The following is a 25,239-nucleotide window of genomic DNA, read 5'->3' as shown; positions in this document are numbered from 1 at the left end:
CTCCTACTCTGTTATTTTATATTCCACAGATGACTGTAATATTTCTATGCTTGTCCCTCTCTTTCTGACTCATTTCACTTAGCATGATACTTTCCATGTTGATACACATATATGCAAAGTTCATGACTTCATCTATTCTAACAACTGCATAGTATTCCATCGTATAGATATACCAAGGTTTCTTTAACCAGTCATCTGTTCTCAGGCACTTGGGTTTTTTAAAGATTCTGGCTATTGTAAACAGTGCTGCGATGAACATATAAGTGTAGATGTCATTTCCACTATACTTTTTTTTCTCCAGGATATATTCACAGAAGTGGTATTGCTGAATCAAATGGAAGCTTAATTTCTAATTTTTTGAGAATAGTCCATATTGTTTTCCAAAAGGGCTGGAACAGATGGATTCCCACCAGCAGTGTGGAAGGGTACCTTTCTTTCCACATCCTCTCCAACAGCGGTAGCTTTTGTTCTTTTGGATGTGTGCCATTCTCTGTGGTGTGAGGTTGTATCTCATAGTTGTTTTGATCTGCATCTCCCTGATGATTAGTGATGCAGAGCACTTTTTCATGTACCTTTTAGACATTCGTATCTCTTCGGCACATTTTCTGATGGGGTTGGATGTTTTCTTCTGGTAGAATTCAACTAGTGCTTTGTATACCCTTGGTATCAATCCTTTATCGGATGGGTATTGGGTGAATATCCTTTTTCACTCTGTAGATTGCCTTTGTATTCTGATTCCTATGTCTTTTGTGGTGCAGAAACTTCTTAGTTTAATGTAGTCCCATTTGATTATCTTTGTTTTTACTTGATTGCTTAGTTCTGTGTCCTCTTTGAAGATACCTTTAGCTTCAATATCGTGAAGGGTTTTGCCGACCTGTCTTTGATGTACCTTATAGATTGTGGTCTGATGTTGAGGTCTTTAATCCATTTTGATCTGATTTTTGTGCATGGTGTCAGGTCGAGGTCTAAGCCCATTTTTTTGCATGTGGTTTACCAGTTATGCCAGCACCATTTGTTGAAGAGGCTTTCATTGCACCACTTCACATCTCTTGCCCCCTTATCAGAGATTAGATGATCATACATTTGGGGTTCTCTGTTGGGATATTCCACTCTGTTCCATTGGTCTGCGGTTCTTCCTTTGTTCCAGTACCATGCTGTTTTGATTATTATCACTTTGTAGTAAAGTTTAAGGTTGGGGAGGGTGATACCTCCCATTATCTTTTCCCCCAGAATTGTTTTAGCTATCCGTGAGCATTTATTGTTCCATATGAATTTCAAGATTGCTCGATCCATTTCTTTGAAGTATGTCATGGGTATCCTTATAGGGATCGCATTGAATTTGTATAATGCTTTGGGGAGTATTGCCATTTTGAGAATGTTGATTCTCCCTATTCATGACCAGGGGATATGTTTCCATTTCCTCATGTCCTCTTTTATTTCATGGAGTAGCGTTTCATAGTTTTCTTTGTAGAGTCTTTTACTTCTTTAGTTAAGCTGATTCCGAGGTATTTGATTTTCTGGGGCACGATTGTGAACAGAATTGCTTTTTTCATGTCCCTTTCCGCTGTTTCATTGTTTGCATATAGGAAGGCCATGGTTTTTTGGGTATTGATTTTATAGCCTGAGACCTTACTATACAGGTCAATTTTTTCTAAGAGTTTCTTAGTAGAGCTTTTAGGCTTCTCTAGATATAGTATCATATCATCTGCGAATAGTGAGAGCTTGATTTCTTCCTTTCCTATCTGAATCCCCTTAATATCTTTTTCTTGCCTAATGGCTATTGCCGGTACTTCGAGTATTATATTGAAGAGAAGTGGTGAGAGTGAGCCTCCTTGTTTTGTCCTCGATCTTAGAGGAAAGGCCCTTAGTTTTTCCCCATTGATGATAATGCTTGCCGTAGGTTCGTGGTAGATGGCTTTGACTATCTTGAGGAAAGTCCCTTCTATACCCATTATAGCAAGAGTTTTCATCATAAATGGGTACTAGATCTAGTCAAATGCTTTCTCTGCATCTACTGATATGATCATATGGTTTTTATCTTTACATTTGTTGATATGATGGATTATGTTGATTGATTTCCGAATGTTAAACCATCCTTGCATCCCTGGGATGAATCCCACTTGGTCATGGTGTATGATCTTTTTTGATGAGTTGTTGGATACTAATTGCTAGTATTTTGTTGAGGATCTTCGCATCGGTGTTCATCAGAGATATTGGTCTATAGTTTATTTTGTTAGTGGTGTCTTTGTTTGCTTTTGGTATTAGGGAGATATGTGCCTCATAGAAACCGTTCGGGAGGGTTCCTATCTTTTCAATTTCTTGGAAAAGCTTGAAGAGAACTGTCAACAAATCTTCTTTAAATGTTTGGAAGAATTCGCCAGTGAATCCGTCTGGACCTGGGCTATTGTTTTGGGGGAGACTTTTGATTACAGTTTCAATTTCCTTGATATTTATGGGCCTATTCAGGTATTCCAAGTCTTCCTGGTTCAGTCTTGGGAGATTGTAGGAATCAAGGAATTCATCCATTTCTTCTAGGTTTTATTGTTTTGTGGCATACAGCCTTTCAAAGTAGTCTCTGATGATCTTTTGAATCCCCTTGGTTTCTGTTGTGATGTCCCCCTTTTCATTTCTGATTCGGTTTATAAGGGTTCTCTCTCTTTCTTTGTGAGTCTTGCTAGTGTTTTATCAATCTTATTTATTTTTTTGAAGAAATAGCTCTTTGTTTCATTGATCTTTCAGTTTGTTTTACGGGTTTCCATATCATTAATTTTTGCTGTAAGTTTTATTATTACTTTCCTTCGATCTGGTTTGGGTTTCTTTTTCTGGTCCTCTTCTAAGATCTTGAGCTGGGAAGTCAAGCTATCTATATTGGCCCTTTCTTCCTTCCCGAGGAAAGCTTGCAGAGCTGTAAATTTTCCCTTTAACACAGCTTTAGCTGCATCCCATAGATTCTGGTTGCTTGTGTCTTCATTCTCATTTGTTTCAATGTATTTTTTGATTTCTTCCTTGATTTCCTTTGTGACCCACTCATTGCTCAACAGTGAGTTGTTTAATTTCTTGTGTTTGATTTGGTTCTCCGCGTCTGTGTGTGATTATCTTCCATCTTCAGCACATCATGGTCTGAAAAGATAATTGATGCAATTTCTATCTTCCCAATTCCATTAAGGTATAGTTTGGGACCCAGAACGTGGTCTATTTTGGAAAATGTTCCATGTGCGCTGGAAAAGAATGTGTATTCTTTCTTTTTGGGGGTGTATAGTCCTGTATGGGTCTATTAGCCATACAGTGTCCTCCATTTCTTCCTTCAGAGCCATTGTTTCCTTGCTGAGTGTTGTTCTTATCGATCTATCCAGAAGTGATAGGGCAAGTTGAGGTCTCCAACTACTATCGTGGTGGTAGTTATGTCCCCCTTAAATTCTGTTAGGAGTTCTTTTAAGTATTTAGCTGGTCGTTCACTAGGTGCATATACGTTTAAGAGTGTGATTTCTTCCTGTTGTAATATCCCTTGTTGAGTAGAAAATGACCTTCGCTGTCCCTTCTGATCTTTTTCAGCCTGAAATCTATGTTGTTGGATACTAGTATGGACACCCCAGCTTTTTTGAGGCAGTTGTTTGCTTGCAGGATTGTTTTCCATCCTTTGACTTTGAGTCTTTGTTTGCTCTGACTGTTCAGATGTGTTTCTTGTAGGCAGCAGAAAGTTGGGTTTAGTTTCCTAATCCATTTTGCCACTCTGTGCCTCTTAATTGGTGCATTTAGACTGTTAACATTGAGAGAAATTATTGTCATGGGATTTTGTGCCATCTTTCTGTAGTGTTTGTTGTTCTCCTAGGGTTTTTCCTTGTCTTATAGTAGCCCTTTTAGCCCTTCTTTTAAGTTTGGTCTTGAGTCTATGAAGTTCCTGAGCTGTTGTTTCTCCATGAAATAGTTTATGGTTCCTTCTCCTTCAAGTTTAACTGAGAGTGTAGCCGGGTAAAGTATTCTTGGTGAGGCGTTCATTTCATTAAGTTTTTTCACTATATCCCACCATTGTCTTCGGGCTTAAAAGGTTTCTTCTGATAGGTCTGCTGTGAATCTAAGGGGTGCTCCTTTGTATATGATTTCCTTCTTTGATCTTGCTGCTTTCAGTATTGTGTCTTTATCCACGGCATCCATCATTCTATGATATGCCTTGGGGATTTTTTGTTTGGGTCCCTTTTAGCTGGCACCCTTCGGACTCCTTGGATCTGGATGCCCGCATTCTCTAACTCTGGGAATTTCTTAGCAATGATGTCTTTGATTGTGTTTTTTTTTTTATTGGGATTGGTTCCCTGTGGTTCTGGTACTTCAAAAATTCTTATGTTGCTTCTCTTGTGGTCATCCCCTACGACTCTAATTCACTCAAGAGCCATTTTGCGATCTTTTGCCATTATTTGTTGTTGCCTATATGCTTTCTGCAATTCATCTCCAAGCTCACTGATTCTGTCTTCTCCTGTAGCCATTCTATTATTGAGGGCTCCTACTGAGTTTTTTATTTCATCTACGGATTCTTTTAATTGTGTCACTTCTGTTCGTAGCTTTGAAATTTCTGCTCTCATTTCTTCCTGGTTTATCTTGTGGACCGTTGCAATGTTGCATCCATATCCTCCCTTAATTTATTGGATATTCGTTCCATAGTTGTTTTGAGTTCATGAACCATCTTCACGATTTCCTCTCTGAATTCTCTATCTTAGAGGAGGTTGTATTTCTGGGAAGTCCCTGTTGGGGTTTCTGATATCCTCTCTTCCATTTCTCCTGGCGGTGGGTATTTTCGCTGTTTCTTCATCTTGTTATGGGCTTTACTGTCAGGCACTCCACCTTAGCTTGTGAGGGGCCTCAATTGAAGACATGGGCTATGATCTCTTTAAAGAGGGCTTTTTGCGCCGCTTGATGTGTTCACTGATAGTGTTTTTGAAATTAGAATGGGATAGGCTAATTGACTATTACCATATAATGACTAAGATGACCCAGGTATTCTCCAGAGGAATAGGTTATACCAATTGTGACCAAAGCACCATGCATGGAATGGGAGGAATAACTGCGGCCGCTAAGTGGCCTCTGCTCCAGAAAGAGGTCACGTCCACTTTTGATACCACGCCCCCTGACGTGAGGACTGCCCTTAACCTGAGGAAGGGGGAGGGGTCAGGGCCGTTTGCCGAGGTGGCTCAAAGGGGCCAGGCAGGGCTGGGGGCTTCCGGGCAGGCCCCAGACTGCGGGCAGGGGACGAGGGAAGGGTTTCTCCATGTTGGGCCAATGCTGCACATATTCAAGATTCATTTGGCACTTTGACTCCATCAGAGAATCAACAGCACAAGGTACCTGTTTTAACTACTCAGTTTGATTAGTTAAACCTTCCCAGCTCCACTGTGAGTCTGTGAACAGGAAGTAGCAGTCGGATGAGGTACAAACTTGTCTTCATTTAACACACTGATGGTTTAGGACTCCACAAATTTTCTTAGCTGCTAGAAATTACTTTTAAAGTTCTGCAGTAGGAAGTCAGTCAAAGAACTATTGGTTTATTATCCTTTCCTCTCAGTGGAAAGAAAAAGCATGGGTCCCAAATGGTGGTGGAGCTGGAGCTCATTAACAATGTTATGAAATTCACATTTTCATTACTTAAACATTCAGAGACTTCTACAGTAAACTTTATATTTTATTTTTAAATGTTTATTAGGATAAAAGATTTCTTATTGAAATTTTATGATTCTTAATTTTTTTAATTTTAAAATTTTATAGATTCACCATGAGATAGTTACAAGCTTTCATGTTTGGGTTACAATCTCAAAATGATCAAACACCCATCCCTCCACCAGTACACATTCCCCACCACCAATATCCTGAGTATACCTCCCCTTTCCCACCCTCCCACTGCCTCTAAGGCAGACAATATTCCCTATACTCTCTCTCTACTTTTGGGCATTATGTCTTGCAACAAAGACATAGAGAAGTCATCATGTTTGGTCCATTATCTACTTTCAGCATGCATCTCCCATCCCAACTGGTTACTCCAGCCATCACTTTATTAGTAATCCCTTCTCTATTCCATCTACCTACACCCTTCCGCTCATGAAGCAGTCTTCCAGCTATGGGGCAATCCCCCTGGCCCTTGTATCCTTGGGTGTCAGCCTCATCTGATGCTACCCTACACTCCACAATGAGTGCAGTCCCTTTATGTCTGTCCTTCTCTTTCTGACTCATTTCACTTAGCATGATTATCTCCATGTTTATCCATTTATAAGCAAATTTCATGACTTGATCTCTCCTAACAGCTGCATAGAATTCCATTGTGTAGATGTACCAAAGTTTCTTTAACCAGTCATCTATTTTAGGGCACTCGGGTTGTTTCCATATTTTGGCTATTGTGAATAGTGCTGCAATGAATATATAGGTATAGATGTCATTTCTACTGTGCTCTTTTGCATCCTTGGAGTATATTCCCAGAAGTGTTATTGCGGGGTCATATGAAAGCTCAATTTCTAGTTTTGGAAGGACTGTCCATATTGTATTCCATAAAGGCTGGACCAGTTGGTATTCCCACCAACAGTGAAGGAGTGTCCCACTTTCCCACATCCATGCTATATTGGTTGCTTTAGTTCTTTGGATTGTGTGCCAGTTCTGCTGTGTGAGATGATATCTCATTGATGTTTTGATTTGCATCTCCCTGATGACTAGTGATGTGGAGCATTTTTTCATATGCCTTTTGGCCATTTATTTCTTTTTTTGAGGAAACTTCTGTTAATATCTTCTCCCCATTTTTTGATGGGGTTGGAGGTTTTATTCTTATACAATTCTACTAGTGTCTTGTATATCCTTGATATTAATGCTTTATCAGCATTGGGTAAATATTCTTTCCCTTTCTGTGAGCTCTTTCTGTATTTTGGTCACTGTTTCTTTTGAAGTGCAGAAGCGTCTTAGTTTGATGTAGTCCCACTTGTTTATATTTGCTTCCACTTGCATGGTCAGTGCTGTTTCATCATTAAAGATGCTTTTAGCTTCAATGTCATGAAGACTTCTGCCTACATTTTCTTCTATGAACCTTATAGATTCATGTCTGATATTGAGGTCTTTAATCCATTTTGATCTGACTCTTGTGCCCTGCATTAGACAGAGGTCAGAGTTCATTTTTTTGCAGGTAGCTATCCAGTTTTCCCAGCACCACTTGTTGAAGAGGCTTTCCTTGTTCCACTTTGCGTTTCTTGGTCCTTTGTCAAAGATTAGTTGGCCATATATTTGGGGGTCTGTGACAGGATATTCAACTTTGTTCCATTGGTCTGCATGTCTGTTTTTATCCCAATACTATGCTGTTTTAATTACTATTGCTTTGTAGTAGAGTTTTAAGTTGGAAAGGGACGCCACCCATCTACTTTTTTCTAAGGATTGCTTTAGATATTCGTGGGAATTTATTGTTTCATATAAATTTCAGGAGTGTTTTGTCTATTTCTTTGAAAAATGTCACGGGTATCCTGATAGGGACTGCATTAAATTTGTATAGTGCTTTGGGAAGTATTGCCATTTTGATAATGTTAATTCTCCCTATCCGTGAGCAGGGATGTGTCTCCATTTCCTACTGTCCACCTTTATTTCTTGAAGTAGTGTTGTGTAATTTTCCTTGTATAGGTCCTTCACCTCTTTGGTTAAGCTGATTCCAAGGTACTTGATCTTCTGAGGTACTATTGTGTATGGGATTGTTTTTTAATGTCTCTTTCTTCTCTTTCTTTGTTTGTATATTAGAAAGCCATGGACTTTTGGGCATTGATTTTGTTGTCTGCCAATTTACTATATCGACTTATTGTTTCTAGGAACTTTTCTGTAGAGTCTTTAGGGTTTTCCAAGTATAGTATCATATCATCTGCAAATAGTGATAACTTGATCTCTTCCTTTCCTATTTATATGTCCTTTCTATCTTTTTCTTGTCTAATTGCTATGGCCACGACTTCCAGTACTATATTGAATAGGAGTGGTGAAAGCGGGTAACTTTGCCCTGTGCCCGATCTTAGACTTTCAGTTTTTCCCCATTGAGAATGATAGTTGCCATGGGCTTTTGGTAGATGGCTTTGACTATATTGAGGAAAGTTCCTTCGATGTCCATTCTGCTGAGAGTTTTCATCATAAACGGGTGCTGAATCTTGTCAAATGCTTTCTCTGCATCTATTTATATGATCATATGTTTCCTATTATTTCCTTTATTAATATGATGAATTATGTTGATTGCTTTGAGAATGTTAAACCATCCTTGCATCCCTGGGATGAATCCTACTTGGTCACGGTATATGATCTTTTTGATGAGTCGTTGGATTCTATTTGCTAACATTTTGTTGAGGATCTGTGTTCATCAGGGATATTGGTCTCTAATTCTCTTTCTTTGTGGTATCTTTGTCTGTTTTTGGTATCAGGGTGATATTTGCTTCATAGAAAATGTTTGGAAGTGTTTTTGATACTTCATTTTCCTGGAAAAGCTTAAAGAGGATTGGGATTAAATCCTCTTTAAAGGTTTGGAAGAATTCACTAGTAAATCCATCTGGGCCAGGACTTTTGTGCTTGGGGAGACTTTTTATTACCGTTTCAATTTCTTTGATGGTGATATGTCTGTTCAGGCATTCCAGGTCTTCTTGATTCAGCCTTGGGAGGCTATAGGAATCTAGGAATTTATCCATTTCCTTGAGGTTTTCATGTTTCGTGGCATAAAGATTCTCAAAGTAATCTCTGAGGATCCTTTGAATTTCTGTAATTTCTGTTGTAATGTCCCCCTTTTCATTTCTAATTCAGTTTATTAGGGTTTTCTCTCTTTTTTGTGAGTTTTGCTAGAGGTTTATTGATCTTGTTTATTTTCTCAAAGAACCAGCTCTTGGTTTCATTGCTCTTTTGGATTTTTTTTTGGGGGGGTTTCATCTCTTTAATTTCTGCTCTGAGTTTTCTTCAGGTCTGGGAACATCGTAGCAATGATGTCTTTGACAGTTTCTTCTTCATCAGGGTTTTCTTCCTGTCCCTCTGGAATGCCAATAACTCTATTACTCCTCTTGACTTCATCATGATCTTCTCTTGCCATCTGTTCCCGGATTGTCAGTCTCTTTTCCAATTTCTGTTGTTTTCTAGAGAGTCTGTGGACTTCATCTTCGAGCTCACTGATTCTGTCCTCAGCAGCTGTTACTCTGCTGCTAAGGCCATCCAGTGCGTTTTTTAATTCACCTACCCAGTTTTTCACCTCTGACATTTTCGTTTGTATTTTCTGCCTCTCTACCTTCAAATCTTCTTGTATTTTATTGGTACTATTTTCCATTGTTTATTTTAGCTCCCTAAACATCCTCAGTAGCTCCTTTCTAAATTCTAAGTCTGTTCTGTCAGAGAGGTTGTATAGCACTTCATTGCTGTTGGGGTCTTCTGGGCTAGCCTCTTCAACAAGTAAGCTTGTTGGGGATCTGCGTTGCTTTACCATTGTGACCTATGTTCCTTAGTCCTTCACACTCACTAATATTATTCTGCTTATGATGCAATGTTAATTTAGGTGGGCTTAATGAGATATTGGTTAATGTGTTTCTGTTGGTTAAGCTAAGTTGGTGAAAGTTCTAGCTAAAAGGGTAACTTCTGGTTCTTGTGGAATATGGAGGAAGAGAAAATGCGGCTGCAACTCTGGGCAGGAGCCCTGACCCGGTTTGGTACCAGAAATGGGTGGCAGAGAGCGCGTGGAAGGATTCAGCTTTAGGTGTGGCACAGTGTCCCTCAATTCCCGTCCCCCTAAGAGCAAGGATGAAAACTGGCTTTCACTTAAGTGTACTCTTCTTTGGTCTTGTTTGTTGTTTCGAGGTTTGTTCCTTGCCTGATCTGAACTTGAAGCATCAGTTTCAGGTGGTAAAGTCTGTTCTGTTACACTTCATACCCAACAGCTCAGCGCCCCCTCTCCAGTGCTGCCATAAGCAGCATGGCCCAGTATGTAGGAATCAATTTTTAATTCTTTTTTTACCAGTTGGAGTGGGGTGAAGAGATAGAAGAGAATAAAGATTTGCCTTACATACTGTCAAACCAGGTTGATAGTTTTCACCAAATGTGCTCCCACGGCCCCACCAGGAGTGATTCTTCAGCACAGAACCAGGAATAACCTCTGAGAACAATGAGGTCTCTCTTCAAAACATCTAATAGTTGAGGAAGTCACAACTGTGTTAAACTGGATAATATTCATGCACAAAATTCTACAACTTCCCACCATAAATAATCCATGACTCTCTACCACTGTCCCTGCGTCTCTCTTCTCCTTTGGTATTTTTCCTCCCCTCCCCCACATCAAATTTAGCAGTTTGTTCTTTATTCCAACACCAGGGGCTTTCACTGTTCAACACTGTCCTCTGTTACCTTTAAATATCATCCTCTTTCCTTTCCTAAGAATTCAAGATTTTGTTCATTCTGAAGATGGACTACCATTGACTAATGAAACATAGTAGAAGCTGGTTGCCAACTCAGTGCCAGAATCTCAAAATAGTTCAAAGGAGTAAGGAAACTACAAAACTCCTCTTAACTCCCTGATTTCTGGAACTTAGAATGATGCATCATAATATTCTTAAAATGGAAAATTGTTTTCTCTCATTTGCTATGGAATTAACAAACTTGTATAGGTACATGTTGTATTTTTATGTACTTTGTCATATTTTTGATAAAAATGTCTTCTCCTAATGATTAAAGCATTTCAGTGTTATTACTTATAATTTCAACAATTATTTTAGTTTAAGTATTATAAAAACAGTTTAGTCATTTAAAACAGTTTCCATCAGTTCTAGTTTATGCTATATACTCGTCACACTTTTTCTTTTTAAGGGAGTTATTGAGTTAGGTTATGACATTAAACTTTAGCTAAACATTTAAAAAAACCAACAAAACCTGGTGCCAAAAGTTTTTCTGAGTCCTTTTTCTTTGTGCTCCTTCCAGCTACTCGTAAAGGGTCACTGTGTTTCTGAGCTGAATATTTCCTTCCCAGCATTGAGGCTTTTCTAAAAAAGAACAATAATATCTGAACATCAGAGACAGCTTTGTTTCCTGTTTCCCACCCTCCTTCCCCATCTGTGCAATGTTGTACTTTTTGCTTGATTGACATTAAAATAAAACACACACATACACATGATTAAAGACCTTTTTCTGCTGCTTCCCCTTTGATATTTTAGCTAGGAGCAATTGAGTCATTCGGCACCCTGGCCCTGGAGCATGAAGGTGGCTTATTTGCCCACATGGGTCTCTAATCCACTGGCACCACCAGAGCTAAACATTTGCTTAGAATAACAAGTTCTGTTTTCTCTTAATATCAACTAGACCTCTACTTAAAAATTAGGTTGCTGAATCTATGGGTTAAATATAAAATCCCATATAATTGAACTTTACCAAAAACTTCCTTTGGTTTTGTTAGTTCAGGATTTGCTCACCTCAGAGTTAATGTGAATATCACTGCAGGTGAATTAGGGCGTACAACAATGAATCCATTTCTATTTAGTCTATAAGAAGTTAAGAAGTGATAATTTCTATGATGTCTTCTATGTGTACCATTTATAATTAAAGTTAAAAGTAGTAAAACCTCCTCAATAGTTAAAGTTAGTCACTTTCCCCTCTCTTTTAACTGGATGTTCATATTTGAGAATGCTTTAGGAATGCAATTAGAAGTTAAAGTATATTGATTTGAGTATCCAGGTGAAACTCCTTTTTGTCACATCAATGTTAATTTCAAGTTAGTGTGACTTCCTCACCTTATAACTGCCTGCAGGTTCCCAATGACCATTGAGTCAGTTTGTGTCCAATGAGGTGAGAGTAACTTCTCTTGAAGCTCAGAAGGCCTGTAGAATTCTCTTTATGTAGGCCAACAGTTCCAATTGGTGTGGGGCAGCTCCCTGCTGAATGGATGTCAGTGACCCTTTGCTACTGTAGTGCAAGAGTCTCTATACAGAAAGGGTAGCTAGAATATTTAAATGGGAAATATTTTAAACTCACCAAAATTCTAAGACAATAAGATCAATATACATGTCATTATGGTTTTATTATTTGCTTTAATTACCTTTGGCTTGGAGTACCTGAAATAGATTTTCCCCAGGAAGTATCCTACTCTGCCATCATAAACAAGGGGATACTCAATAAAATGAACTCCAAATCTTTTGGATTGGAATCTGTAAATCTCAGCATTAAATTTTAAGCTACAATCTCCAACTACTCCTCTTTTTATTGTATCAAAATTGATATTATTAAGAGGGCCAGTAATTATTCTTTCAATGTCCAGAAAAATCTGGAAGTTGGCATGTCTGTAACTCTCTGTGAATGCCTTCAACTTTCCCTTCCCAATTCACCACTCCACCCACCACCACATACACAGAAATAATTCAGTGAGAGGGAGAGAAATCACTGGCATCCTGTAATTTGTCATTTGTCACACTGACTAAAAAATATATATTTTGGATTTTACATGGCTTCATTTCATAACTCTGAAAAATATCAGGGTATATTGCAGATTTAATAACTTTGGTTCCCAGGAATTTTTATGACAATAAATAACCCATAGTAAATTGATTACATAGAATGTTTTTCCACAGGATGGAAATCTTAGATTGATTAATAGCTGTGAAATACTGCATTTATTTTATACAAATAAACATCTAATACTTTAGTCCAATGAAAAAGTTATATGAGGGGAAAAAACCCACATTTCAAATATGGCAATGCATTTAAAATTCTTACAAAATAGTTTTAGTCCTTGGGGAATTTTAATGTATGATTAGTCTTAAAATTAGGCCAAGTTCTAGTCTTATTTGAAGTATTGCTGCTAGACAACAGTAGAACTTTAATAATAATAATTAAAAGTTTTTAGTCAAAAGTAAAAGTTCCCTAATAACTACCATAGCTGCTTACACTTCAATACAAAGGTGTAGATGCTTTATTTGATTAATTAAAAATATTCCACCCCAATTCTATCTCCCAGTACACTCAGGACATGTATCACAAGTTGGGTGACATTTAAAAGATAAAAATTTATTTTTGACAGTCTGAAAAAGTCCAAGATCATGGTGCTGGAACTCAGTGTCTTGAGAGAGCTGCCCCTTGGTTCATAGAAGACTCCCTTCAATATATTCATGGGCTTTTTTGTTTGTTTGTTTCTCCTTTCAAGAAGACAGAAGTTTTCAGACAATACTGCCATCTTATCTATTGGTGAAACTGGACAGATCTATTTGATCCCAGTAGTTATCATGAGAAAAAAAAATCAGGAGAACAAAACAAAGCTTAGAAAAATGATTTCTGGGGAGATGTGTATAGGAATGTGTATCAATGAAATGATATTTGAGAGAATTTCTCCCCCCCCAAATGTTACAAAGAAAATAGATTTTATTCAGTTAATAAAAAAAGGAATTGAGTACTTGTAGCACACCAAGACATGATTTCCTTTTCATGGAGTTAAAATTATGATTATGGAAAGAGATAACAGAATTTGTTGTTTGCTGAAATAATTACACACAGTGATCATTACAACTCAAGAAGCAAGGTGATTTAAAGGGGAGATGAGATCAGATGTAGATCTTCTTCATTGAGCAATGAGACTGGTGGTACTGAGGAAGAGATGCCGAAATCTCAGCATACATAGCAAAGGGCCTTAGAGCTCAACATGTATAGGCAAAGGGTATGATAAAGAATTTTAAGCAGTTAGTAAACAGATGAGGTATAATACATGGGAACTATATAACTTTACCGATATCTGATAAATGCAGTTCAAAACAAAGGTTTTTGCCTTTTAGGTCAGGATCAAACAAGTAATAAAATACCAGTGTCCTTGTTTATGGCAGGCATCAGGATGAAAATATTTAGACTTTGTTTTGTCCATTATTTCTTCTATGTGTATCTGTGTTGAGAAAGACATGCAAAACTTGCAAGAATTCATGCAGTTGCGAGTCCTAGATGATGCAACAGGGAGAACATCTCTACTTCCTCCCAACATCTCAACTCCAAATTTCGGATAAATCCAACCAAAAGTCAGACCACTAAACCTGCATGAATAAAGTGACGACAACAGCACCCAAATGCCAGCACTTAGGTGGATGGGAGAGAGAGACCCACATCACTGAATCAGAAAATAAATTTCATCTCAGGATCATGAGTTTCAATTGCGTATAAAACTAGCCTGAAAGCAGTGGCTTGTTCCAGAGGCCTGACCCCAGACACCAGATTCTTTACACACCCCTGGCGAGAGGAGACTAAAACAATGGCTACCACAGGAGTTGGAGGTCTCTGTGTGTGCCATGTCGGTGATGCTCATAGCTGAACTGATAACAGTGTTGGTAGACACCAGTTTGGATCTGACTCTCTGAAGTTACTGGCTGGGAGCTGAATGACAGTTATCAATATAGCTTAATTTGGTCAGACAAATTGCCAGCCCATATAGACTTCACTCTATGAACAGAAAGTCTCTAGTGGGCTTCTGAAAACACAGGGGGGTAGCAAGGGGGGCACTGTCTGTGTTGGCTTTCTATCAACTCTAATGTTCATGCTCTGTTGCTTGTTGGGATAAGGCCCCAGCCTCTTTACAAAGGGGTCAGTAGGATTTCTGTGAGTTCTGGGAGCCCACAACCTTAAAATCCCCTGGCACTGAACTCATCACAGTTGCCAATGGTACTTGTGAAGGTTCCCTGACTCCTGGATGAGGCACCACTCATGGCCTCGCACCATCGGCCATCTAATATCTATTTGATACTCCCCAACTAGAACCCCCTCAGTTTCACCCAGACCTCTTTGAACTTGACACTCAGGAGTGTGCATGAAATGGCATAACAGAGCACTGATGCCCAGCCCACCCCAGACTGACATGCAAGGGTCTCCAGGTACATGCTACAGCAGCCACTCCTCTGCTCTGGGCCTCCTCCATTCCTGAACTACTGGGCTCTCTTCTCACATGACCATCCAGACTCAATTTCCTGCCAGTCTTGAGTGAGGTCTTGACATTCAAGTGAAGTGTTGCCTCCACTTGACTTGTCTCAAATATCTGCAAAACTTAAAGTGAAGAGTGGGACTTCTCTATCAAATTCAAGTTTGACAAACTCAATTGAGCATAGGCCATATATGAGCTTGGAAACTTAGACATAAAACTTTTCACTTGTAGTCAAGGGCCTGAACTCATCAATCAAAAGGCACAGATTGATGGGATTTATCAGATAGCAAAGACCAATCTCCACTGTCTACAGAAGGCTCTGTGTTCAAAAGATAAACACAGGGAGAAGTAAAACATTGGAAAACAATCATATGGGGAAATGGAACCTACCATAAAAGAAGAGACAACTATGCTTAGAGCAGATAAAATATACTTAATATACTTAAAATTAAAAAAGGGCAAAAGAGACAGGCCTGAGCACTACATAATGATTCAAGAGGACATAATATTCATTAACACACACATACATACATACACACTCCAAATGAAAGAGAGCAACTATTAATTGAATTGTGTTCATTAATATAGTGGCAACACTGTAGCAGGAGACTTTAACATTACCCTCTAACCAATAGAGAGATTATCCAGAAGAAAACAAGGAAGCAACAGCCTTTTGTGACAAATAATCTTGAGAATAGAACACGTCAGGATACAAAAATTATGTCAACATATTCATAAAGATACAAAATAAATCAAGTATCTTTTTGTATCATCACAGAATAAAAAGGGAATCAACCATTAAAAATCATACAGCAATTTCTCAAAACATTAAAAATAGTCTATAAGGTCTAGAAATTCCACATGTAAATATCAATCAAAAGAACATAAAAACACTAATTTCTAAATATATATAACACCTGTGTTCACTGCAGTGTTGTTTAAAATGGTCACAATATAGATACAGTGAAATTGCCTGAGGACAGATAATAGATTAAAAAAGTGAAAGTGTGGTGTGTCACCCCAAAACTGCCACCCAGTTAAAAAATTTAACTCCAGCTATATCACTTGGTAAAAGTTTGAAGTTTCTGAAGTGACATCTCAAACTGTACAACACTGATAAAATAGGAGTAATATGCCAGATTGGATGGGATGTAACTTAGAAGACAACCAATCTCTGTTGACAATATATAAACACAGAAAGCTTAACCTGTAACAACTTCTTAGTAATCTCTCATACAAAGGCTTAGTGGCTCAATGATGAGATACAACGATCTTCACTAACTTTCTCCTAAGGAAACATGTTTTAATCATCCTTTTAATAAATTATTTATAACAAGCAATATAAAATAAACAATTGAGGGCCTTATGGGGCAGGCTTAAGGGGTGATTGGGAAAATTGGAAGGAATAGTGGTGGATGCACACATGCATGTTATGGAATGCTATGCAGCATGAGAACTGGATAACATTCTAAATGAAGTAAGCAGGAGGAAGACAAATAAAATATTGGATGATCTAATTAATATAAAGACTAGAGAGAAACAAAGCATGACAACTGTCCAAGTTAGTAGAAACAAACTTGGGTTTAGACCGCAGAGCTCTAATTACCAAAGTGGGGAGAGAAAAGGTCAAATTGGGAGGGAGTGTGTTGAACTGTGGTGTAAGAATATTGGTACTTTGCTTACGATTGTGTAGGATGGTAACATATTCTTCTAGAAGCATGAAATGGTAACTTAAAGGTCAAACATTACTGTAGTGTAAACTAATGTTATTTTAATTTATAAAATGGGGAAATGTGGGCCCCAGCAATAGTGCAAAGGACAGGATGTTTGCCTTGCATGCAGTAGACTCAGGTATGTCCCTGGCATCTCACATGGTCTCCTGAGCACTGCCAGGAGTAATTCCTGAATGCAGAGACAGGGTATTCTCTGAGAATTTCTGGTTGTGCTACAAACAAACAAACAAATAAAAAACAACAAAAAAGAGAAAGTGTGTTATAAGATGTTCATTTTAGTTTTATTTACACTCTTGCAAGAGGAAATAGTGTCATTATTTAATTTTAGTAGATCTTCACTAACCTGAAGAATCTGCCGCCAGTACTCATCAATACACTGGCCCGACTCTTCACATGCTACCTGTCTGAATATAAGGTTCCGTCCCAGTGGAAAACCAGTAGGATCATTCTGTTGTACAAGAAGGGAGACATCCACGACATCGGCAACTATCGCCCAATTTGCCTGTTGTCTGTCGTCTACAAGTTGTTCACTCATGTCATCCTGAATAGAAAAGGCAGAACACTAGATGAAGGACAACCATGCGAGCAAGCTGGGTTCCGAAGAGGATTCAGCACGATTGACCATATCCACACAGTGACCAAACTCTGAAGTTTTGCAAGAGTTCAAGATGCTGCTCTGTCTAACGTTCATCAACTTAAAGAAGGCCTTTGATTCTGTTGAGACTGAGGCCGTCATCAAAGCCCTGGCCAAACAGGGCGTTCAAACTCAGTATATCAAAATCCTCCGTGAGCTGTATTGTGGATTCACCACCAGGATCTCACCATTCTACAAGGAAGTGATCACTGATGTAAAGAGAGGGGTGTGGCAGATTGAGACCATTTCACTGAAACTCTTCAGTGCTGCCCTTGAGAACATCATGAGACAACTGGAATGAGAAGGAATGGGAGTGAAGATAGATGGTCGGCAATTACACCACCTCCGCTTCGCTGAAGACATCGTTCTCATAACGCCAAACATTAGCCAAGCGGCACAAATGCTGACTGACTTCAACCACGAGAGTGGAAAGGTCAGATTGCAGCTGAATCTCAACAAGACGATGCTCATGAAAAACAAACTGGTCCCTGAAGCTCCATTTGCTCTCAACGGAATGAACATTTCCGAATGCAGCAGCTATGTGTACCTGGGTCGAGAAATCAACATGAAGAATGACTTGGTGCCAGAACTGGCGCAGGAGGAAGAGAGCAGTGTGGAATGACTTCAAGAGCGTCTATGAGGTGGTTAAGAGAACGCAGAACCTCCAACCCCGGGCACATCTTTTCGATTCCACCATTTTTCCTGCACTAACATATGCCTCAGAGACCTGGGCCTATGCAAGCAAGATGAGAATGCTATTAGGGTATCCCAAAGAGGAATAGAAAGAGCTATGCTGGGAATATCATGTCTCACTCAAGTGAGAGAAGGAATCCGGAGTTCTGACCTCTGTTGACGGTCAAGAATCAGGGATGCTGTCTCGTTTGCCAAGGCATCAAAAATCAGATGGGCCGGTCATGTAATGTGATTCAGAGATGACCGTTGGACTAGAGCTGTTACCGACTGGATTCCAAGGGACGTCAGAAGACCTCGTGGCCGCTCACCTATTAGATGGTCATATTTCTTTGTCAAATCTCGGAATGAATGATTTGAGGCGCTTTCTGTTCCTGGACCGAGTAGGTATGGGCTACACTAACTCGTGACAGGGACAAATGGAGATGTTACTGGCACCCGCTCGAGCAAATTGAAGATCAATGGGACTACAAGTGATACAAGATCTTAACTAAGTTTAGCATAACCAATTTGTGAAAGGTATAATTAGAATGATGATTGCACAGAGAAGCAGCAGGGAGTTTAGGAAGACAGGAGTGCCAGAGATCTCTCTGGAACCCTCACCCAGCCAATTTCACGGGGGCACCTCAGATGGAGCAGGTATACCCTAACTGCCTGCTCCAGATGAAATTCTGGTGACCAAGAGCTCCCAGAAGCAAGGCCCAGATATGCGGGTTCCAGGACTAAGACTCCAGGCCTCTCAGGGGTGGCAGAGGAGTCAGGCCATCCCTCCCCATCTCCCTGCCCGCTAGGGGTCCTGGCTGTCAGGAGCACATTCTGCCTCTGGGCATGATCCAAGAGCCTGGTTCAGAGAAGCAGCATTGACTCCTAATGAATCCCAAAATAGAATAGAGATGTCTGTGGAACTAAACCATTTACAATTTTAGAATTCTAGAAGCACGTGGCCACTTTTGTGGCCACAAAACCTTTCATAATAGTCAAAGTGAGCAATACAAAATTAATTATCTAGTGTTTACCCCTGGTAGGCAGGCTTGAATGATGGTGGGAAAATTTGAGCAAATTATAATGTCCCAAAGTAGAGGGAGAGTATGGGGAAAATTGTCTGTCTGCCATAGAGGCAGGGGGAGGGCTGGAATGGGGGGGGGGATGCTGGGGACATTGGTGGTGGAAAATGTGCACTAGTGGAAGGATGGGTGTTTGATCATTGTATGGCTGAAGCTCAAACATGAAAGCTTTGTGACTGTATCTCATGGTGATTCAATAATAATTAAAAGTTAAATTTTAATTAAAAATAAAAATTTAAAAAGATAAATGAGGATTGTAAAGGTGATGCAGAAATACAGAACAATAGTAAAAAAGTAAGAAATAAAAAGCAGACAGCTTATTTAAGCTTCAAGTATTACTGTATCGCTGTCATCACAGTCATCCCAATGATCATCGATTTGCTTGAACGGGTGCCCGTAATGTCTCCATTCATCCTAGCCCTGAGATTTTAGCAGCCTCTCTTTACTAATTCTTCCCAGCGGTGCCACATTGGAGGCTATTTCAGGTTAAGGGGAATGAGACCCATCATTGTTACTGTATTTGGCATATTGAATATGCCACAGAGAACTTTACAGGCTCTGCCATGCGGGCAAGATGCTCTCGGTACTTTGTAAGGTTCTCTGAGAGGGAACTAGGCTATAAGAGATTGCGCATTCGCCTTCAAGTATATGTAACAATTAAGAATTTGATTCCATTACTTGACTATCTAATTAAAATTGTACTCACACCCCCCAATTTTCCATCTTAGAGCTTAACTAAGTTAACAATATATCCTACTTTTCTGCTATACAATGTCCACTTTTCTTTGATTTTTCAGGTCAGTGATATCATTTTCTTGGTTGTCATGGTGGTGCGGGGCTCACACATGGTGGTACACAGGGATTACTCCTAGCTCTGTGCTCAGAGATCAATCCTGGTGGTGCTTGGGAGAACATATGGGGTGACCACATGGGGTTTGCCACATGCAAAAGAGCCTTAGCCCCATACTATCGATGGGGTTACACTAGTACCATAAAAAACAATCTCAGTAGAAACTAAAAATCAGAGCAGTAGTATGGCGTATAGGTACCCCGACCAGTGTTCGATCCCTGGCATCTTTTATGGTGCCCAACCCCTGCCAGAAGTGATCCTTGAGGTAAAGCCAGGAACATTCCCTGAGCACAGCTGGGTGTGGCCTCTCCCCCCAAAAAACAAAAAAAAAATTAAAAAGGAAAAGAAACTAAAGATCAAAGTTTTATTGCATTCATTTTAAGTAACTTTTTATTGGGGGGAGGGTCTAGCTAGCTAGTACTTTCTGGATTGCATCCATTTCCGTTAGGATTAAATATTTGACTCGTATCCCATACAATCATTTTATCTTCTTGGGAATAAGTATTTGTCTAGCTAACTCAGTCCCTGAAATGAACTACTACTGTCATTTTTGTTCCAAGATATGTTTAAATGTATATAGCACAGCAGGTAGGACATTTGCCCTGCACGCAGCCAACCTGGGTTCAATACCTCCATCCCTCTCAGAGAGTCTGGCAAGCTATCAAGAGTATCCGCCTACATGGCAGAGCCTGGCAAACTACCCGTGGTATATTCGGTATGCCAAAAACAGTAACAAGTCTCACAATGGAGACATTACTGGTGCCTGCTTGAGCAAATCGATGAACAACGAGATGACAGTGCTAGTGTTATATTCACATATATATATATGTATCCATATATATCCATATATATAATCACTGTGAGATACAGTTACAAAGCTTTCATGTTTGAGTTTCAGTCATACAATTAGACTCATCTTCCACCAGTGCATATTCTCCACCACCAATGTCCCCAGTATTACTCCCCCTCCCCCCCGACACACTGCCGACACAGGACTCTCCCCCTGCCTCTTGGGCACACAATTTTCCCTATACTTTTTCTCTACTTTTGGGCGTTATGGTTTGCACTATAGATACTGAGAGGCTATCATGTTTTGCCCTTTATCTACTTTTAGCACACATCGCCCATCCCGAACTATTCCTCCAACCATCATTGACTTAGCGATCCCCTCTCTATTCCAGCTGCCTTCTCCCCCAGCTCATGAGATAGGCTTCCAGCTATGGAGCAATATTCCTGGCCCTTGTGTATACTGTCCTTGGGCTTCAGTCTTGTATTATGTTATTTTATATTCCACAAATGAGTGCAGTTGTTCTGTGTCTATCGCTCTCTTTCTGACTCATTTCACTTAACATGATACTCTCCATGAACATCCACTTATAAGCAAATTTCATGACTTCATCTTTCCTAATAGCTGCATAGTATTCTATTGTTTAGATGTACCAAAGTTTCTTTAATCAGTCGTCTAAAATATTTTGACAGAGCATTCTACCAAGTGCTACGAAGCTTCTGCTGCCACATTGGATCTCCTAATCCCAGTGGTTGCTTGCGTTAGGAATGACCTTGCTGTGCCCATACTCGAATAACTCTCCTTGTGAGAGTGGCCTTTGCCACTAGGACAATTGTACACTCTGTTTTTTGGGATGTGGGCCAGTATCTGTGGTGTGAGATGATATCTCATGGTTGTTTTGATCTGCATTTCCCTGATGATTAGTGATGTGGAACATTTTCTCAAGTGCCTCTGAGCCATTCGGATTTCTTCTTTAGGAAAGTTTCTGTTCATTTCATCACCCCATTTTTTGATCGGGTTGGCAGTTTTCTTCTTGTGGAGTTCAACCAGTACATTGTATATCCTTGTTATCGACCCTTTATCGGATGGGTACTGCGTAAATATCCTTTCCCATTCTGTAGATTGTCTTTGTACTTTGGTCACTGTTTCTCTTGAGGTGCAGAAGCTTCTTAGTTTGAGATAGTCCCATTTATTTATCTCTATTTTCACTTGTTTGGCTAGTGGTGTGTCAGCTTTGAAGATACCTTTGGCTTCAATGTCGTGGAGGGTTTTGCCGACCTTGTCTTCAATGTACCTTAGGGATTCTGGTCTGATGTTGAGGTCCTTAATCCATTTTGATCTGACTTTTGTACATGGTGATAGGTGGAGGTCTAAGCCCATTTTTTTTGCATGTAGCTGTCCAGTTTTGCCAGCACAATTTGTTAAACATGCTTTCCTTGCTCTACTTCGCCTTTTTTGCTCCCTTATCAAAGATTAGATGGTCATATATTTGGGGGGATGTGTCAGAGTATTCAACCCTGTTCTATTGGTCTGCCGCTCTGCCTTTGTTCCAGTACCAAGCTGTTTTAATGACTACCGCTTTGTAGTAGAGTTGGAAGTTGGGGAGGTTGATTCCTCCCATTTTCTTTTTCCCAAGAACAAAAACAACCGGTGTTGGCATGGATGCGGGGAGAAAGGGACTCTTCTTCACTGCTGGTGGGAATGCCGACTGGTTCAGCCCTTTTGGTAAACAATATGGATGATTCTCAAAAAATTAGAAATTGAGCTTCCATTTGACCCAGCAATACCACTCCTGGGAATATATCCTGGAGAGACAAAAAGGTATAGTAGAGATGACATATGCATTTCTATGTTCATTGCAGCACTGTTTACAATAGCCAGAATCTGGAAAAAACCAGAGTGCCCCAAAACAGATGACTGGTTAAAGAAACTCTGGTACATCTACACAATGGAATACTATGTAGCTGTCAGAAAACATGAAGTCATGAAATTTGCATATAAATGGATCAACATGGAAAGTATCATGTTGAGTGAAATGAGTCAGAAAGAAAGAGACAGACATAGAAAGATTGCACTCACATGTGGAATATAATGTAACTGAGAAGTACAAGTTGGCAACGATGCAACTTCTGGCAGATATCTCTCTGGACTTAGTTACTAAAATACTAAAATACAGAAACCCAAAACCGAGAGGCCACTAAGTGTGGTCACTCGACCTCATACCTCTTCATCCTCAGCAATGGAAAACAAATTATCTAATGCTTCCTTTTCAGCAGGTCTGACTTTAGGGGAGAGACTCTCCAAACAATAATAGAGAGTTTTGTTGAAATATTGAATGCAATCAAAGTGAATAGTAAAGTAAAATTTATTAGTTACACAGGCGGGGGGGCTAGGGGTGGGGGAGGCTAGGGGCATGGGGGGGTTAGGGGTGTGGGGGTGCGGGGTGGAGCTATACTGTGATTCTTGGTGGTGGAATATGTGCACTGGTGAAGGGATGGGTATTCGAGCATTGTATAACTGAGATTTAAACCTGAAAACTTTGTAACTTTCCACATGGTGACTCAATAAAAAAATAAAAAAAATTGTACACTCCTTGATAAATTCTTTCAAGCTAAAGCAAAGTTAGCAAGGTCTTAGACTGTCTTACATAGGATCTATGGTACTACCAGTGAGAACTTTTGAAGATGCTCTGAAGTTTGCTTTCCCTGAAGTTTCCTCATCAATCATTGTTTGTTTTGGTAGGCTTAAGAGTGCTTCCTAATAACACAGGTGATTCTGGCTGTGACAGAGTGCCTCTCATCTGCCCTCGCCTCTGTCTATGGCACATCAGCTTTCTCTCCATCTGCTGGCACTGCCAAGCAGACAGATGACTAGCCTCATATTGCCAAGACCAAGTGACAAAAGTCTGGCCAGTGGGAAGCAAGACTCAAATGTTCCGAAATGTCCTTAAGGGGATATGGCCCCTTTCTCTCTACCCTTTCACATACTAAGTGAATATGATGACTGAAGTTAGGTAGAACACTCTGGACCACAAGATAGAAACAATGGGACAAAAGTAATGCTCAGTTCCTGTTAATTTTGCAACAGCTATTAAAATTCTGTACTTGCTTCATAAGTTTCCATATATTTCCATCTTGCTTGTCAGGAATAATTTGAGTTTCTATTATTCACTGCCAAATCTTGTCCTAAATTAATGTGTTCTATATTGTTCATTTGTTTAACGTACAAATGCCTTTGAATTGAGTAAGATATATAAAGTAATTTATTCTCTTTCAAACTGAAATGGTTAGTGTACAATATTCTATAGTTGATTTAGCTATGAAATTCTAAACTCTTTCATTTACCCCTCCCTCCTCCGTCCCTTTCCCCTTCCCACCTTCTCTTCCCTCCTTCTTCTTCCTCCTTCTCTTAACTCCCTCCTCCTTCCTCTGTTCCTTCCTCCCTCCCTCCCATCATGCCTTCCTCCCTCTCTTTTTCTCCAAAACTCTTCCTTTCTTCCTTTTCTTTCTCTATGACTTGAAGAAACTTTCTTTTGTCTCATAGAAAATTCTTTAAAAACATAAAAAGAGTCATTTTGTATGCAAGTACCTGTGAACTCTGGTTTCAGCTTCTCACTCACCACATTGAAGACCTCTCTCTGCTTATACTGGCAGAAAATCTATCAGTAAATGCAAACAGAACAAAACAAAACAAAAATCCCAGTCCATTTGTAAGTGAAGCACTGTTATTATCCCATCTTTATTCTGAAGAATTAAGTCCTGAGAACCTTGAGGGGTACTCCCTTTTGGACATAATTACTTTGTTTACGGAACACTTTTCTTTGTTTTAGTAATTGGAGAAGGACTTTGAGTGAGGTTCTATGTTTCTAAGTGCCTCAAAGAATAGTTCCTTTGTTGTAAGCTGTGAGCAGGAATCAAACTAGGCCTGTCTAATGTCCTCACCTTCCACTGCAGAGGCCTAGGAAAAGATGGTCAGCAAAGTGCTTAGGTCCTTGTTTGCTTGTCTGGACTTCAGAGAAAGTCAAGAGCAACAGTGTACTAATGCTGTGTGTCCCTGTGGAACTTCGTGTTAAATGCAACAATCACTACAGTGCACCATGTTATCAGAGCTAGTAGGGCATTTGCCTTGCACACTACCCACCCAGGATTCAATCCTCTGCATCCCATATGGCCCCTTGAGCACAACCAGGAGTAATTTCTGAGCTCAGAGCCAAGAGTAATCCCTGAGCACTGCAGAATATGTCCCCACACCCCTTCTTCTCTGCTCCCTGCCCCCCCCAAAAAGGAACTGTAGAAAATCACAAAATGTTCTTTATTTGAAAGGTTACTTGAGCTATCAACTTCTTTTTTAAATCTGCTTTTAGGCTACACCTGGCAATTTTACTCAGGGTTGCTCCTGGCTTTGTACTCAGGACTCACTCCTGGCAGTCCTGGGGACGATATGGGTTGCCTGGAATCAAACATCTGCAAGCAAGGAAACACTCTATTCTCATACTATATCTCCAGCCCCCTTTATTTTATTTTTTAATTGAATTATTAATAAGCTTAGCTCATATATTTGCTATAGCATTAGCATTTACAGTTTTTATGTG

This window comes from Sorex araneus, chromosome 1 (assembly GCF_027595985.1).
Source record: "Sorex araneus isolate mSorAra2 chromosome 1, mSorAra2.pri, whole genome shotgun sequence".
NCBI classification, from domain to species: domain Eukaryota; kingdom Metazoa; phylum Chordata; class Mammalia; order Eulipotyphla; family Soricidae; genus Sorex; species Sorex araneus.
Note: the sequence above shows the minus strand (reverse complement) of the source record.